At 46.1% G+C, this 19,157-nt stretch overlaps 1 long non-coding RNA gene across 1 annotated transcript; it reads left to right on the top strand.

The window, feature by feature from the left end:
- The first annotated feature begins 586 nt into the window (after window positions 1-586).
- LOC310692730 lies at window positions 587-19,003 on the top strand. The gene is made up of 4 exons (XR_014518866.1): window positions 587-1,522; window positions 2,218-2,678; window positions 16,106-16,172; window positions 18,740-19,003. It is a non-coding gene; the product is annotated as an uncharacterized lncRNA (long non-coding RNA).
- Window positions 19,004-19,157: the final 154 nt, after the last annotated feature.

Below are 19,157 nucleotides of genomic sequence, written 5' to 3'. Positions count from 1 at the left end.
AACCAGTTTGTTTGGTGGCAGGATAGATGTGAACTGGAATTAGTTCTTTTTTAAGATGAGCTTTCCAAGCTTTGCCTGTCACTCAACTTCTGGTTCCTGACTTGCTCCATCACTTCAAGCTACTATGGCACCCTGTGTGAGCCTAAAATTTGCCCTTATCCCCAACCCTGCTTGGGAAGGAGGCATGAGGTATCTGATAAGGTCCTAGAGTCCTCCCGCCTCCTTCCCAAAATGGGGAAAGTGCTAACTAGGCTTTGGGAAGAAGACAGGAGGACTCTAGGACCCTGTCAGCACCTCATGCCTCCTTCCCTCGCCCAGCACTAAGTCTGCCCCTGCTGCCTAGGAAATATATGTGTACTAAGTTTAATTCCCACAGATCTTTACCAGTTGGAAGGCAGAGTGTCCTGCTTGCGGGTTTCCCCACAGGAATCTGTCTGGCTACTGTGAGAACAGGGTGTTGGACTTGCATGGCCCTTGGTCTGATCCAGCAGGCTCTTATTATGCTCATATGTTGTGAACTCCTAACTGTGGCCACCAGAGGGCACTTTAAGACTGCATCTGCTGCAGGCCATGACAATCCCCACTTTCCCTCATAGCTTCCTAGATCAAAAGAAAATCTCATTATTGCTTACATCAGCCTTTCCTCAACTTGGTGCCAGATTACATCCCCCATGATCTCTTGATAACTGGCTGTGCCAACTGGGGCTGATGGGAATTAAGAATCCAAAATACCGGGTTGGAGAAGGCCGACCTATATGATCGTTTTATTACCAGATGAAATACAAGCGTGTCGAAATGCTCCTGATTCCGTCTGCGACTTCCAGGATATCTTTTTTGCCCATGTCAGCCTATCCTAATTTGGGAAGGTGGGAGGGAGACATTGGGCACAGCCTGATAAACCTGACGTACCAAACTTTCACATTAAAATGGCTGTTCCCCAAGATAACGCCTGTTGTGGCAGCGGAAAATGTCACAGAAATAAGAGGGGGCCTCTGGAAGGCACTTTGCTGAGAGGCCCCTCCAACCGGGCCTGCCCCAGACTGAAGTGAACTGTGGGCATTTTTTTACCTCACGATAACCGAGCGTGCAAATGGTTAGCCACTGTCCTGTCCTGGGACCTGGAAGGCCTTGGAGTGGTGAAACTCCCCTCCAGGGAGGCTGGACAGATCAGGAGCCATCTGGGAAGTAGCTGGCGAGTTTTTAAAAATGCAGCAAATTTGGCTACTTTGAACATTCATACGGTTGGACATGGCCGTCGGAAACAGTGCTAGCTCAACAACTTTTCCGTCCGGATTTTCACTTTTTGAAATAGAGCAACTCTAACTCAGCAGCCATTGCAGACGAAGGTCCTGTGGGATGTGAAACACAAGTAGCAGTCAAGTACAACATTCCTTGTTTGCCTAGAGTGGACGTGCAAAGGGGATGTTTGTTCCAGCCAGTCGAAAACTTCCTGTTTCCTCCTGGGCCGGGACATACTTCCTCTAGCACGTGACTAGAAGTGGATGTGACCTTACCTGTCCAGGTAACAAATAGGACAAGGCATGCAGTCATCACTTTCTTTCCTCTCTTCCTCTCTTTGAGTTCCTTTCGTCGTGTGAGCTGCAGCGACTGCTAGTCTGCAGTCACTGGGATTATCCCCTCATATGAGGTAGATCCACATGTATATATCTCTGTAACTAAGTCTGCCTTCGGGGATCCAACTGTGAACTGATGCTGATGCTGTGAGAAAACTACTTTTATATATCTTAAATAAGATTGTGTCGTGTTTATTCTTTTAAGAGGGAAATACAGTCATACCTCGGGTTGAATATGCTTCATGTTGAGCGCGTTCCGCGGCAACCCGGAAGTAATGGAGCACGTTACTTCCGGGTTTCGCCGCTCGTGCATGCACAGACGCTCAAAATGACATCACGAGCATGCGCAGAAGTGGCGAAAAGCGACGCGTGCGTGCGCAGACGTACCATCGCTAGTTACGTTTGCTTCTGGATGCAAACGGGGCTCCAGAACAGATCCCGTTCGCATCCCGAGGTATCATTGTAAAGGGATCTTACTAGGAATCTATATTGAGAAGCTTAAAGAAGCTTGCAACCAGCTACCCGTTGTGCGTTTAAAAGGGAAATGTTAAAACTCTGCTAAGTTATAGAACTTGCTAGCGCAAGTTAGGAAGGATATTAATCAACAATATATCCTCTCCTGCCTCCCTGAACATTCCCACAGGTCCCACGTTTGCCTCTGCTCTAGCTTTCGGCCAAGGCCTCTTTCCCTCAACCTCCTTCTCTACATCTTCCCATCCCAACTGCCTCTGTGAGGAAAGTGCCAGGCCACCCATGGGTGGCAGAGACCCCTTGACAACAGCTGGGTGCTCTGGGGTCACAGCTGAACCCCACTGGCCCACTGGACCCACCTCCTCGCCTTGGGCCCAACGCAGAGATGGAGATTTTGTGCAGCTTCGCCATGGCAACCAGAAGGGTTGGGCGAGGAAGACACGCCAGAGGTTTAGTCCATGCTTTACTGGAGATGAATGAGCCCCAGGCCTGTCGCTGTGTCGAAGGCGGGCTGTTTATTTCTGCTCCTGGCGACAGGAAGAAAGGCATCTCGAAAGGAACTGCTGTAGGCATCACGGTCCCTCCGAAGGCACCTGAAAATCCCAGGTTTCTTCTGGAGGTGGGAAGAACAGGGTACTGGATTAGACAGGACCTTGGCAGCCGCTTCTTATTCTCCTATCCTTTTGCGTGCTTTGTTGTTGTTGTTTTTCTTTTATGGCTGTAACTGTGTTCTTTGTTTTATCGTGTAAGCCATACTGGGACTTTATGGAAAACACCAAGGAAGACATCTAATTCATTAAATAAATATTCATTTCTTGGGGGTAAATATATAGTAACAACAACTGAACCATTTGCTGCCTCCATTATGTCTAGTAGCCATGGATAGCTTTATCCTTCATGAAATTGTCCAGTCCTCTTTTAAAGCCATACAAGTTGGTGGGCATCACTCCCTCATGTGGGAGTGAGTTCCGTAGTTTTACTATGCACTGCATAAAGAAATCCTTTCTTCTTCTTCTTCTTCCTCTTCTATCATTATTCATTTCATTATATTTTTTGCAAAAAAAATCCAAAGTGGTTTACAAAACATTAAAACGTCAGCTAATACAAGCCAGAAAATAAATAAAACTTTACTGAAGAAATCAAAGTATATATTCAAAGCAATGTCATTAACAGGAAACTAAAATATTATCTTAAAGATTGCAAAATAAAACCTTCTAAAACAGGTTAACTACAGAATGCATGTGTAACACAGCAAAGTTAACTGCCCCCCATCATAAACGCTTAAAAAGGGAGCACGACTAAAGGAAGTCAAATATAAAATGCACATTTCAAGCAGCATAATTAACAAAAGAATAATCTGCTCCAAATCTTCCAACACTCAACTTCATTGAACATCCATGAGTTCTAGTTAAATGAAAGAGATAAACTTTTCTTTATCCCCTTTCCCCATGCCATACATAATTTTATAAACTTGTGCCATGTCACCTCTTAACCAGCTTTTCGCTAAACTTAAAAGTCCCGAAAGCTGCAAACTTTATTCATAGGGGAGTCACTCCATCCTAGTTATCATTTTGGCTATCCTTTTCTGAACCTTTTCCAACTCTACAATATCCTTTTTGAGATGAGGCGACCAGAACGGTACACAGCATTTGAAATGCAGTCACACCATAGATTTGTAGAGCAGCATTAGGATATTGACTTGGAATAACAAAGGAAATGGCCTTATACTGAGTCAGACTATTGGTCCACCTAGCTCAATGTCGTCTACACTGACCAGCAACACCTCCAGAGGGGTGATTGCAAAGTTTATTTCAGTAATGTGGATCAGGAAGCAACACCACATATCAGAAGGCTACTGGTCGCCCCCTTTCAATAGCAAAACAGAAAGTAAAAAAGACTCCTACTATCCAAGAATGGTGTGACAATATTTGGAAAACATTAACTATGGCGACAATCTCATGTCGGTTAAAGGCTGCAGCTAAACCCAGATTAATTTAAAGGCTATAGCAAATCAATTGAAATCTCTGCTTCCTTATTTAATGATTATTTTATAATGAAATGATGACTAGTTCTAAATGTAATGGACATGGCTAATTGGAAATACATAAAGCCACTTGAATACTCTTCAATAGTACATTAATCAGCAGAAGATACATATCTATCTATATATTTTATTGATTATATCTGTTTAACTTTTTTAATATACATGTGTGCCCAGCCAGAACTTTTGTTATACCTCCTACTGTCCTCTCTGTGTTTATTTCTTTCCTTGAAGCTTGTTTGTTAATTTTAGGCTTAATCTTATAAAATACTCACTTCGGAGTACCGGTAAGTCCTGTTGAACTCAATGCAGCTTCCTTCTGAGTAGGAACATATAGGACTACACTGTTATTTATTTACTTCATTCTTCTAAATAGCATCCAATGTCAGAAGAACCACCTAGTAAAAAGTGGGGAGGGGGGGACTACATAGTTTGGTTTTTAATTAAATGCGCAATATCTATTATTGTTGTTGGGTTTTGTTTTGTTTTTAAAGTTCTGCATCTTTTAAATGGATCAGACTCCAAGGCAAATCTAGTATATAGCTGTATTGATTTTATTTTTTTGAAAACTCTGGGAACGATCTGTTTAGGAGGAGAATAGAAGACACTTAACTGGCACAATCAACTCTAAAATATTATACAAACTTGCTTGGTATTTGACTTCATAATTTACATTTCATGTGCATGGAATGTTTCGGGGGGTATATGAGAATTGTTTGTTTTAAGCACTTTTAGAAACTGGAATATAAAGTGTGTGTGTGTGTGTGTGTGTGTGTGTGAGAGAGAGAGAGAGAGAGAGAGAGAGAGAGAGAGAGAGAATTTAGCTTGGCTGGCAGGCTGTCAATTCTGACTCTCCTTCTTTCTCTCCCCTGATTGCTGCCTAATTTTAAGGTGTCATGATCAGGCCACCTCTCCCATCAGCTTCTCCTATTTGAGTACACCTTTCCAAATTTGATGTTTTCCCAAGTCTTTTTCCTGATAGTCACAGTGAAGTATTAATTAAAGGGGAAGTATGCCAAGGCAGGGAGTCAAAAGTTCAGCTGCCAGGTTCCCCCGCCCAGGCAATTGAACAAGAGGAAATAGAGAGGCAAAAAAAAAAAAAAAAAAAAATCCCAGCCAAATGACCACATAGCTCAGCTCATTAAGTGACCGGGAACCTGCCAAAGCGTGGCCATTAATTCCACCCAATTGATTGCTGCTTCCCATTCTGCAGAGTCAGGCCCAGAAAGTATGGGTTCCATCCCTTCTCTCAGGAAATATTTATTTAAACCCAGCCCTGCACGAACAGCCGTTTGTGAATGCCATTTAGAGACAGGCTACAGGTTCCAAACGACCCAACACCATTTAGATGCGGTCACTGTAAGAGAGGGAGAGAGAGTGTGTGCATGTGCGTGTGCTCTTTAAAGAGTGAATAGCAGATGGGGGAGGCAGAACTGGAACTAGACCTGGGGAGTAGGAGGATTTAAACCAAGGGTAGGCAAACTAAGGCCCTGGGGCTGGATCAGGCCCAATCGCCTTCTAAATCCAGCCCACGGATGGTCCGGGAATCAGCATGTTTTTACATGAATAGAATGTGTGCTTTTATTTAAAATGCACCTCTGGGTTATTTGTGGGGCCTGCCTGGTGTTTTTACATGAGTAGAATATGTGCTTTTTATTTAAAATGCATCTCTGGGTTATTTGTGGGGCATAGGAATTCATTCATTTCCCCCAAAAAATATAGTCCGGCCCCCCACAAGGTCTGAGGGACAGTGGACCAACCCCCTGCTGAAAAAGTTTGCTGACCCCTGATTTAAACTCCCTATACCCTGCTGTAGTCCAGATCTGAATCAAGCCTTCTCTTGTAGTGGTTAAGAGCGGTAGACTCGTAATCTGGTGAACTGGGTTCGCTTCCCCGCTCCTCCACATGCAGCTGCTGGGTGACCTTGGGCTAGTCACACTTCTGTGAAGTCTCTCAGCCTCACTCACCTCACAGAGTGTTTGTTGTGGGGGAGGAAGGGAAAGGAGAATGTTAGCCGCTTTGAGACTCCTTCGGGTAGTGATAAAGCGGGATATCAAATCCAAACTCTTCTTCTTCTTCTTCTTGCACCTGCTCTTTGCATCGTGAGGAACCCTCCCAAAGGCTCCAGTAGGACATGAATGTGGTAGAGGATTGAGGAAAAGCAGGTCCAGGAAGCCGCATATGGTCCACCAGTGGCTTCTCTATTAGGTTCTCAGGAATGTCCCTAGACCCTGCTCTTCATGCTACTCCCCCCTTGAGTGTTTCCCCCCAGCTGGAATGTGTCTTTCATCTGTGATAATGGCTCTCACTTTTGCATGCTTGGAATAGGAATGAGGTTGACATCTTTTGGGGGGTATTTTTGGTGGCAGTTAAAGACTCATTGGCTCACTGCTAGCACCCATCCTGGGTGCCTCTATTATGATGGTGTTTTACTAGTGATTTTGATGCTGTTGAATTTTTGAAGGCTTTTATAGTGTGACCCATGATATAGACTAAAAATAAAAAAGACCCCCCCCAAAAAAAAACCCACCCTCAGACCAATGAGGACTCTGCATGCCCAATGGCTACAGAGTATGTGTTGGGGGAAGTGGAACCAGACAACTAGGGGGAGGGAATGGAATGGAGTATCCTGAAATAAGGCATGGTTGCCTGGGTCACTGAACAGGGACACTCCACACTGCAGCAAAATAGGAACATGGGAAGCTACCTTTTGTTGAGTCAGTCCATTGGTCTATCTACATCAGTATTGGCTACACAGGCTGGCAGCAGCTCTCCAGAGTTCCAGACAGGGAGTTTCTCCCAGTCCTACCTGGAGTTGCCAGGGATCTTCTGCATGCAAGGCAGTAGCTGCTCAACCACTGAACTACACCATAAGAACACAAGAAGAGCCCTGCTGGCTGACCGGATGTCTTCGGAAATCCTAAAAGCAGCACCTGAGTGCAATGATGATCTAACCTCTTGTGATTCACAGCAACTTCACCAAAAGATTACAGGTCTCAGTGTTGTTCTAGTCCAGGGGTCAGCAAACTTTTTCAGCAGGGGGCCAGTCCACTGTCCCTCAGACCTTGTGGGGGGGGCGGACTATATTTTGAAGGGAAAAAATGAACGAATTCCTAGGCCCCACAAATAACCCAGAGATGCATTTTAAATAAAAGGACACATTCTACTCATGTAAAAACACGTTGATTCCCAGACCATCCGCGGGCTGGATTTGGAAGGCGATTGAGCCAGATCCAGCCCCCAGGCCTTAGTTTGCCTACCCATGTTCTAGTCATAAATTTGTAGGAGAAGCGTTGTTTTCTCCTCACCCTAAGCGCCTAGCAAGTGGCTATTTTATCAACCCACATTTGCAAGAGAGAGAGAGAGAGAGAGAGAGAATCTACTGCTCCTTTCAAGATAACCCCTCCCAGAAGCTGCGCAGATTGACAAAGGACCATATTCCATCTCCCTAGCAATAAATGCCCTTCTGTGCCCAGTCAAAGTGAGACGGCGTTTAATTGAATTAAGATTCCAGCAGGAAAGGCAAGATGCCAGGAGCCTCCAGTTTTGCTGCCTCCTCTCCTCTCCTCCCTGACCCTCCCCACTTTCCTAATTTCTGGGCTAACCTAACCTAGAACTGTCATCTCCATCCCTCGCTGCTTACTTCACTCCTCAGCAATGTGGAAGCGTTCAAAGAGGAAGATGTGTTGGCTGGGATGGAGATTGGGGCGGGAGGGTTGGGGGGGTGGGAGGAGGGTGAGAGCGTGTTTTCCCAGGCTCGTTGAGATTCATAAATTTAACTCAGGGTGCGGGGTGGAAGTAAGGGAACAAAGAGAAGAAAGCAGCGAGAAAGGCTGGCTTGCTGGGAGAAGCGGCGCAACAGCTCCGAAACGGTTAAACCAAGGCAGCCGCCCAGCACCATAGGGGCAAAGATGCCCATGTTTCGGAAGCTTTTGACAGGAGAGCCGCTGGCTGGCATCCAGGGCTTCAGGGGTATACAAAAGGGGCTGAGGCTTTGCTGCCAAACACAGCTCTTGTCTATAGCCGTTCTCCAAAGAGTTGTGTGCCATAACAAGGCCAATTTTAAGAAGCTGGGACTGCAGTTTTAGGGGCGCAGGAAGCTGCCATCTACCAAGTCCGTATGGTGGCTGGTCCGTATATAAGAACAGTTTTAAGAACGTAAGCAGAGGCCTCCTGGATCAGGCCAGGGGCCCATCTAGTGCAGCAACCTGTTCTCACAGTAGCCCATCAGATGCCGCAAGGGGAAGGATGCAACCAGGCGCAGAGTGCAACAGCAACACTTGTAATTCCGGTCCAGTGGTATTCAGAGGTATTCTGCCTCTGACAGTAGAGGGAAAGCACAGCTAGCAGCCTCATCCTCCATGAATCCTCTTTTGAAGTCACCTAAACTGGTGACCATCACTAAATCACGTGGGAGCAGATTCTATGTAAGTTGCATGAAAAAGTACCGTATTTTTCATTCTATAAGATGCACCAGACCATAAGACGCACCTAGTTTTTGGAGGACGAAAACAAGAAAAAAAATATTCTGAATCCCAGAAGCCAGAACAGCAAGAGCGATTGCTGCGCAGCGAAAGCAGCAATCCCTCTTGCTGTTCTGGCTTCTGGGATAGCTGCGCAGCCTGCATTCACTCCATAAGACGCACACATTTCCCCTTACTTTTTAGGAGGGAAAAAGTGAGTCTTATAGAGCAAAAAATATGGTACTTTTCTTTATCTTCCCTGAACCTTCCATTGGATGGCCTTGAGTTCCAGTACTTGGGGGACGGGGACTTCTCCCTATCCACTTTCCAGCGGTTCTCAACCTGTGGGTCCCCAGATGTTGTTGGACTACAACTCCCACCATCCCTGAGCTCTGGCCTTGCTAGCTAGGGGTGATGGGAGTTGTAGTTCAATAACATCTGGGGACCCACAGGTTGAGAAAGGCTGCTCTAGACCATATATAATTTCATACACCTCTACCATGTCTCCACCTTGAGCCATATCTGTCTAAACTACAAGGAGACAAGAAGAAGTAAAGGTACAGGGATAGTCTGGGCATGTGGAGGTCCCTCACTCAATCTGTCTTAAACACCATGCAAACCCCTCTTCTGCAGAGAGAGACCTACAAGGCCAGGTTGGTTCCTAGGAAACATCTATTACAGGACAGACCAAGGAGAGAAAACTGTTGAATTGTAGCACATGCTAGCCCTACTCAAGAGAAGACCCATTGAAATTAACAGCCTTGACTAACTCAGGTCCACTCATTTCAATGGGTCTACTCTGAGTAGTAGAACGTAGTTGGCTACATTATTACACGTGAAACGTACAAGAGAGAAGTCACCTGTATTCTTGGCATATCAGAAAATTGTCTTAATGTTTTGTAAGCAAAGCGGGATAGCATTATAGAACGTAGCACTCTGTAGCTCTTTCTTTTTGCTGGTCACCAGACTGAATGCTTCCCTATCTCTCCTATCAACAAATCTTCCTTTTCCCCTTCTCTGCTCCCCCCCCCCATTCTGCAAAATGCACCCCCCCTCCATCTTAATCACAAATGCCCAGCTCTCTTCTCCCATTCAATATGCACCCCCTGCTGCGTCCTTTAGAACCCGGGGAAAGGATAACTTCAGCAACAGCTGCTGGCTCAAACTTCCCTTGGCAATCACATCCTCCTCCCCACCATGACTATTTCCCTGCCCCCAGCCCAAAGAAGTCCCCCTCTCAATAGAAGAGAGTCTATATACTCCCTGCAAAAGCCCATGCTGAAAAAGCCCTGAAAAAGCCCATGGCATGCATTTCTGTTGTCTCAAGCCCAGCTCAACGTATGCATGAAGTCGCGTCCTCAGTTGCTGTGCATGTGTGCAAACTCTCTAACACACAGGGAAGTATAGATAGGGGAAATGCAAACAGTGGCGCCAAAAGACCATGAAATGCAAGAGGTGAAAGACAAGCACAGTGACAGCGGAGGTACTAAATGGCCTTTGCTGACTGCTCCCTCTCTCATCATAATTCTAGAACTCAGGGACATCCAATGAAGATCAGGACAAACAAAAGAAAGGACTTCTTCACACAGCCTGAAGTTAAACTATGGAATTAGTTCCCACAAGAGGCAGTGAGGACCAGCATCTTGGGTGGCTTCAAAAAAGAGGATTAGGCATATTCAGGCAGGATAAGCCTTTCAGTGGCCACTAACAATGATGGCCACATCCACTGCTGGAGGCAGCATGCATCTGAATACCAGCTGCTTGAAGCCACTGTGAGAACAGCATGTGGACTAGGAACATAGGAAGCTGCCTTATACTGAGTCAGACCTCTGGTCCATCTAGTTCAGCATTGTCTACACTGATAGGCGGTGGGTCTCCAGGATTCAAGGCAGGAGTCTCTCCCAGCCCTAACAGGAGATGAACCTGAGACCTGCTGCGTGCAAATCAGATGCTCAGCCCCTGACCTATGAAGCTTTGGCCTGAGCCAGCAGGGCCCATATTATGCTCTTAAAGGTAAAGGGACCCCTGACCATTAGGTCCAGTAGCAGACAACTCTGGGGTTGCGGCGCTCATCTCGCTTTATTGGCCGAGGGAGCCGGAGTACAGCTTCCGGGTCATGTGGCCAGCATGACTAAGCCACTTCTGGTGAACCAGAGCAGCGCACAGAAACGCTGTTTACCTTCCTGCCGGAGCGGTACCTATTTATCTACTTGCACTTTGACGTGCTTTCGAACTGCTAGGTTGGCAGGAGCAGGGGCCGAGCAACGGGAGCTCACCCCGTCACGGGGAATCGAACCGCCGACCTTCTGATCGGCAAGTCCTAGGCTCTGTGGTTTAACCCACAGTACCACCCGCGTCCATTATGCTCTTAGGTTCTCTCTAATAGCAAACGCAAGAGGTGGAAAAAATGAAGCCCAAACAGGGCTGCTGAGAGGTGTAAGCGTGCTTTGCAAAAGTTTGAATTTTTTTTTAAAAAAGAACATGAACACCAATGAAATACTGAGAAGAGGACTTGGGAAGAATATAAATTCTGTTTAATTTGCCTTCCCCTTCCCGATTAGGTAAAAAAGGTAAGGTAAAGGACCCCTGGATGGTGAAGTCTAGTCAAAGGCGACTATGGGGTGCAGCGCTTATCTTGCTTTCAGGCCGAGAGAGATGGCATTTGTCCACAGACAGCTTTCCGGGTCATGTGACCCGCATAACTAAAGCGCTTCTGGTGCAACGGAACACTGTGAAGGAAACCAGAGCACACTTTCCCGCCACAGCGGTACCTATTCATCTACTTGCACTGGCGTGCTTTTGAACTGCTACATTGGCAGGAGCTGGGACAGAGCAACAGGAGCTCACCCCATCGCGGGGATTCGAACCGTCGACCTTCAGATCAGCAAGCCCAAGAGGCTCAGTGGTTTAGACCACAGTGCCACCAACATCCCAATTATATTACACTAGAAACAGTGACAAGAAACCTCAAAGTCAGGTGGCCAAATGTGTCCTACTTTACAGCAGGCAGACCTCTGCCTGAAGGGCAGTCAGGGGACAGTCCTCTATTTGAAGGCATCCCCACTTTGAAAGGCTGCCTGGTCAAAGCCTGAGTTAAAGAACTTGGACAGCAGGCACACAGGATTCGTCCCTCTTCTCTTTAAATTCAAGTCATCCTTCTGAAATTTGCATCTATAGATGTAAAGTAGTTATTCACGTTTTAATGCATGGCTATATTCCCTGCCTGTTCTTTTTTTTTTTTTTTTTTTTGGTGATGTGCACATTTATATTTATTGTTATTATAAAATTTATCACCTGGCCCTTCCCCAGCAGGTGCTAAGGCATTTACAACAATATAAGATTCAAAATTAAAAACATTTAAAACTGGTTACAGTCCCAGGAATAGGGTGTGCCCTGAAAACACACATTTCAGGTGTCAAAGGTCAGGGTAAAGAGGCCACAGGGTCTAACGCCTGCATGACCCCAGGCTGAACAATCTCAAATATTAGAAGTAATATTTCATATCAGATTAGGCAGGGGAGACAGTACAGTGCAGCAGTTAGAGGGTCAGACAAATCCCTGGGAGACTGGGATTCAAATCCCTACTTGGCCAGTCACAGTCTCAACCTAGCCTACCACACAGGGTTGTTGTGAAGTTTAAACAGCATGAAGGAGGAAAACACTGCATGCCACCTTGGAGGAAAGGTGAGATAGAAATGTAATGTAATAAAACAAATAAATTCACAGAGCAATCATTTTCCATTTCAGTTAACTGAACAGAATTGTAACATATGCTATGATATGGGTGTCTTGCTGGGAGGGATAAAGGCAGTGCATTTCCAAGAAAGGGAACAAAAACCTGCATAAAATTTGTATACGGTAATTCCAAGGTGTAGATGCTAATTTAGAAGTGCTATAATTTAAACAGAAATGCAATGGGAAGGACTTTGGCCAGGTGACTTGCGTGATAGGTAACAATGGACAATGTTAAAGCCCCATCCCACTCTCCTTTCTTGGGATTCTTCCTCTCTGAAATATAGAGGATTCCTTCAAATAGAGGACTTTCCTGGATAACGTAGGACGCATACGGACAGAGCTTCCCTTCTAAATTTCCTGCTGGGTGGCAAGGCAAGGGTTAACACAGCCCAGTTCTCAAGAGGTGGTGTTGTTGACAGCTGTGATGAATGAGGCATGAATCCACCTCTGGCTGGACTGAGAGGCAGGATGGGGGTGTGCGGAGGAGAGAAAATTACCATTATCCACACCCCATGCTCCACTTTACTCAGCAGGAAGATCTTTCTTCTCTGTTTTGGCACTGGGAGACTGTCTCAGGGCACGAACCCTCAGGTCACTTCACAGGGGGGACTTGCTCCTTCCTTACACCCTTGAAACACCCTTGCTTGCTCACATCCAGGGTGGCAAAACAACCCCCCACGCACCCACTTCCCAGACTGACTATTTCTAAGGCTGCATCATTAACTGGTGATTAACACCAGGAAAGGCCCACTTTAACTGGCAGAGTTGAAAGCAAAAGGTTTTCTGGGCTTTTTGTTTAGCATAGACTTACTTGTCCTGATCAAGGATAAGCCATAGTATGCACTGCTCTATTCTGCCTTAATCAGAACCCACCTGAAGCCCTGTGTCCAGTTGAAGAAGGATATTGGCAAGCGGCAACATTTGCAGAGGAGGGTGACCAAGACGATCGGGGGTCTGAAACCAAGCCTTATGAAGAATGATTGAGGGAGTTGGGTATGTTTAGCCTGGAGAAGAGAAGACCAATTTTCATGTCTCTTTTGTAGGAAATGTATACAGTTGTACCTCGGAAGTCCAACAGAATCCATTCTGGAAGTCCGTTTGACTTCCAATACATTCAGAAACCAAAGCACAGTTACCAATTTGGACGTTCAGCTTCCAAAAATAGTTCATGAACCGGAACACACACTTCTGGGTTTGCGGCATTCGGGAGACAAAATGTTCGACTCGCAAGGCGTTCGACTTCCGAGGTACCACTGTTCTTGTTTGTCAAGTACACATGGAAGATGGAGCAAGCTTGCTTTTTGCTGCTCCAGGGGGTAGGACCTGAGGCAATGGATTCGAATCTACAAGAGATGACCCTTGGGGTCCCTTCCAAGTCTTCAGTTCTATGATTCTGCGAGTATTTATAGCATGCTTCATAGCTCCCAGAGGGCTATATTTTCCCTCCACTGTCGGTGGCAGTACAGTCTCTGAATACCAGATGACGGCAATCACAGGTGGGGATAATGCTGTTGTGTGCAGGTCCTGCTTGTGGGATTCCCATTGGTCTATAGCTGGCCACTGTGAGAGTAGGATTTTGACTTCGATGGACTTTTGGCCCGATCTAGGCCTAGGCTCTTCTTACATTTCTGCATTCTTAACCAGGGTGGAATCCACACACACATTAAAAAAACGGTGTGCCAATGCTTTTTTAAAAAACGTTTTGAAAAATACATTGGAATTGCCATAGCTCACTGTCGCCATCTAGTGTCACCTTTGTATACTGCACTCTACTTAAAACATTTTATTTGCAGCTGTGTAGCTGAGTCCCCTGATTATTTGGTCCACATTTCCTGCTCTCGTCACCGGTCTTCTCTTGTGCCAACCTAGGCAGGCAGCACCTCCTGCTGAGGACCTTTGAATCAGGATGCATATTAAAATGCTGTATTTTGGGGGAAATATCCTTGCAAAACTGTGCATATTAGGCAAAACCGCATCGAATAATATTTATAGTGGGGAAAAGCGGCACTTAAACATTAGTGAACTTTTAATAGTTTAAGGTCTGGTTAACTACAATAACATTCCTCCCCTCCCCCTTTTTCTATATTTTTTGGTTCTGTTTTGTTTTCTACATAGGTACTAGTTTCTTCTTCTTTTTGTGTCTTACCTTACTCTGCGCACTTGTAATTATGTACCTTTTATTTTTCAATAAAGAATATAAAATGATAATAATAATAAACCAGAATTTGCTAACGGTTGTGGAGATCTGAAGACTGGAAAAAATGAGACACTGAAAAGTTTCCCCCATTCCTACCCATTGTAGCCCAATCAATATCCAGTCATGTTGGAGACGGTTCGTTATGCCATGATCAGATTGAGGAGGCCTTTTAGAAGGAGCCTGGACAGCTGGAGACTTTGGGTTCACCAGCAAGGAAATGCAAAAGCTGAATGGGCCACCAAGTAACTCCAAGAAGGCAACATCTGTTTGCAGGCTGGAGACAAGCAAGAGGGCCTCTTCTGCCCTCAGCGGAACGAAGTGCCTGCATGCCAAGAATATGGCTTTGTGGGGTATATATAATGCAGCATTCACAAGAGCCGGGGAGCAGATGTTTCTCTGTAGGTGAGAAGGTGGCCGAGTCTCTAATCCAGGGGAAAGCAATGCCCTCATTGTTTGAGCATTCCACTCTCTAGGCTCTACAGATGTGTCTGATCTCATTCAGACCGGATGGAGAGCTCAAGGCGGAGGAGACGCAGGCTCGAGGCAGGCCTGCCGCAAGCGTTTGGCACGTTGGGGTGTGAATGAGAAGGTGCGGAAAGATCCCCATCCCATTCTTGGACAGACGCTGGAGATTGACAAGCCACACTCCATGAAGATCTTTCAATGTAGCGCTAGTGTGGTTTAGTGGTTAGAATGTCCGACTAGAACCGGGAGACAAGGGTTCGAATCCACACCTGGCTATGAAGCTCACTGGGCGATTGTGGGCCTCTCAGCCTAACTGACCTATGAGGAGGAAGAGAGCTCCTTTAAGAAAAGGGTGGGATCAAAATGCAGGGCATGTGTGCTGTGTCCTGTTGGGGAGGCGTGGCAGCACTCGAACTTTCTCTGATAGGAAATGCTTGAGAGGGGAATGGGGGAGTGAGAAATGTCCCTATTTTCATCAGAGGAATGCTGGAGGGTCTGCAAGCATGGAGACAGCAGACTCAGCAGGCCCCCAGCTCACCTGGTCTCAGCACTCTAAGTTATATTAACTATTGCAAAGTAGATGGGGCTGAGAGTGAGTGACTGGCTCTAAGTGTGCTTCACAGCTGAGTGGGGATTTGAACCCTGGACTCCCAGATCATAGTCCAGCACTCACACCCGGCTGGCTGGCTGTTTCTTATCTTTGCCTTCTAGCAATCTGATCCATCCTAGTTTGGGTTGTGTGTGTGTGTTTCAGCTCACCACATACCTGTGAGCTTCACCCCCAGGCCTAGCAACAGTTGCCCATGTGGTGTGAGATTCCCCCACTTCATCTTAACGAGGTGCAAAGGGTTGGAAGCCAATTAGGAACAGCTTGTCAACATCGTTAAGTAAGCTTTGCTATGCCGGAAACAAGCCAGGTCTGCTGGGCATTCCTGGAGTTTGAAAGGCGGCAGCATGCCAGAAATCAGCACTCAGGGGCTTATAAATCTCCAAGAACCAACCCTAGAACAGACTGGCCTTCCTCTGCTGATGACGACCATTTATTATGCAGTCCCAGCCACACTTACCCATTCAGGTGCCCTTTTCATTTGTGAATTTATGCTCTTGATGGTAGTGGAGCAGTTATGCTCTCGCATGTTCAATATCATTTGTTTTGCAGGTTTCAGGGTAGTCATACTCCCTCATTTCCAATTAGTGCATGTCCCCTCACTTCCTGCTGAATTTCCGTAAGTTTTTAATACTGTAATTATGTGTGTTTATTTGGAAAAGTGCTAACTAGGCTTTGGGAAGGAGGTGGGAGGACTCTAGGCCCCTGTCACAGCCATCACACCTCCTTTGCAAAGCCCAGCACCTCCTTACTTTGAGAAAGCAGTGCAGGGGCCACTAGGGGTGTCAAATGTTTCTGAGGGCTGCAAACGATCCATACTGACTCCCCACCAATAACAATATACTATAACAATACACCACATCAGCTGTAACAATAGACAACATCAGGCACTTTGCCAAGCAGGTGTGCTCCAGCTGTTTTGGGCTACAACTTCCTGCCGCCCCAGACAATGCTGGCTAGGTCAAGTAGAAGTTGGTGGGGAATACTAGGCTGGTGAAGTGTCTGATACAGTATATATTTTCCAGAAGAGCAAGTACCCTCCTGGCTTTTAAATCTGCACAGGCTACCACATATGAGCACATCATAAGAGGTGGTTATTCAGCAGTGGCGCTGTGGGTAAAAGCCTCAGCGCCTAGGGCTTGCTGATCGAAAGGTCGGCGGTTCGAATCCCCGCGGCGGGGTGCGCCCCCGTCGTTCGTTCCCAGCGCCTGCCAACCTAGCAGTTCGAAAGCACCCCCGGGTGCAAGTAGATAAATAGGGACCGCTTACTGGCGGGAAGGTAAACGGCGTTTCCGTGTGTGGCTCTGGCTCGCCAGATGCAGCTTTGTCACGCTGGCCACGTGACCCGGAAGTGTCTCCGGACAGTGCTGGCCCCCGGCCTATAGAGTGAGATGGGCACACAACCCCAGAGTCTGGCAAGACTGGCCCGTACGGGCAGGGGTACCTTTACCTTTACCTTTATGCAATCATGTAAGTGACGAGAGCACCAAAGTCAAATCTGAGGAATCTCCTTGGCTTCCTTTCAGAAGTGGGTCACATGCCAGTTGTGGGTGGGACCAGAGAGAAAAGTGGGTGGAGCTACAGATTTAAGTTTTTTTAAAAAAATAATAATACCCTGCTTTGCACCTCATCTGGGTCTCAAAGCAGCTCACCAAAAAGGGAGAAAAGAACGTAGAATATACTTCCCTGAATTTTGCAGTACAGTCGTACCTTGGAAGTCAAACTGAATCCGTTCCGGAAGCCCATTTGACTTGCAAAAGTTTTGAAAACCTTTTGGCGCAGCCAATCAGAAGCAGCAGAAGCCCTATCAGACGTTCAGGTTCCAAAACAACATTCGCAAACCGGACCAATCACTTCCAGTTTTGCGGCTTTCGGGAACCAAAACAACTGAGTTCCAGGGCGTTCGACAACCAAAGTACGACTGTACTTCAGCCATGGAATGTGTCCAAAAGGGCATTTACCGCTGTAAAATATCCTCATACAGTAATTAGTGAAAACGACATACAGAAATGCATTATATTAGGGGAATTTTACCAAAATGTGTATACTAGGAGAAATTTGCACTAAAATGCAAAACATTTTAGGACTGAAACAAAACCTGTTGTGGAGAACTGAATTTAAGACCGGAAAAAGGAAAAACAGACTGACAAGATTCACCCACCCCAAATCCTGGTGTACCTTCTTCCCACCCCTGCCTTTTTAAAGGAGCAGAAACAAACTGGGCCCCTTCCCAATCAGTTGGCAACCTTACGTTAAGCCAGCTGTCCAGGGGATTCAGACTCTGAAAGGCAAAATCTGTGGAACATGTAAATACTTTTTAAAGCACAATTATCCTGCCATTTGAAAGGCATCATACATTATTCCCACAAAGGGGTAGCAGAGCACATAACTGTGCAGATGTGGCAGGCCTGGCCCCAGGGCAGTGAAAGGAACTGGGGTTTTGGGGTGGGGGAGGGCAGTGTTTCCTGCTGACATCCCTCCACCCCTTATGAAGATGGCGGGCTTTGATCTTAGGCAAGACTAACAGTCATTTATGATAACCAGCTGGGAGGAGGCTGCTATGATGGCCCCTCTCCTTGTGTTGCTTCCAACCCTGGGACCCCTGACTTTTGAACTCTGACCCCCCACCGTCTCAGTGCCCCACTGCAGGGAGCCTCCAGAGCTGAGATAATGAAGATCATGAAAGTGAATAGAGCCAAGAGAAGAAATTATGCCACTGATGACCGGGAGGCTAAGAATGGACGAATATGCCAATTTCACTTTCTAATTCCCCCTCCCCCTCCCACCCTTAACCTCCATTCTCCATATTTCCACATTGGCTTGAATATATGGCGGCTTGAGTGTGTGTTGTATCCCCTCGTGAAAATTCAACAGAGTTTTAGTGTGAATTTCTCCTAATATACACACTTTCGTATGCAATTGTTCCTAATATAAAGACGTTTCTGTATGTGATAGTTCCTAAATATGTTTTGAATGCTATCTCCACCAATATAGGCATTTTTAATGCACACTTCGCCCCAGTTTATGCATTTTAGCACACATTACTTGGCAGGAGAACTGCATTCCAAATCTGGAGAAGTGCGAATTTTGAAGGATTGAGTTCCACGTATTATTTTGGAAAATGCAAATTAGGTAAGTTCCCTTTTAAATGCGAACTGAATAGAGTTTCTCCACTCTTCCTAACAGAAGATGGATCAGGATCTACCAGTAAATCTCTGAGTGATTTCCAATAGATCACAGCGAGGGATGCCTAGAGGATTCCACCCCATTTATGAATTCTGGATCCTGTGCAAGTTGCCTAAATGTGGACACAAACTCTGCTCAGACTGCCTGGAGACAGGAGACTTTTGAAGACATTTTGAAGTGTATACTTGCAACGCTGGATTACTAACGAGGCAGAGTAGGCAGCACGGTGCCTATGGGCTCCACTCCTTTTAGGGGCCTCACGACAATGGATCAAAATAATATTGTGTAATAAAACTGGTTAATTAAAATTGTTGGTTGGTAAAATAAAAAACGTATTAGGAGATGATTTGCAAGCTCCCCCCCCCCCCCAAGATTTAGACTGCCTTAATCTTACGGGGCTTAATCTGGAACTGTATAC

This window comes from Podarcis liolepis (assembly GCF_965112155.1).
Source record: "Podarcis liolepis genome assembly, chromosome: 14".
Taxonomy (NCBI): Eukaryota; Metazoa; Chordata; class Lepidosauria; order Squamata; family Lacertidae; genus Podarcis; species Podarcis liolepis.
This window is presented reverse-complemented; position numbering and strand designations above follow the sequence as displayed.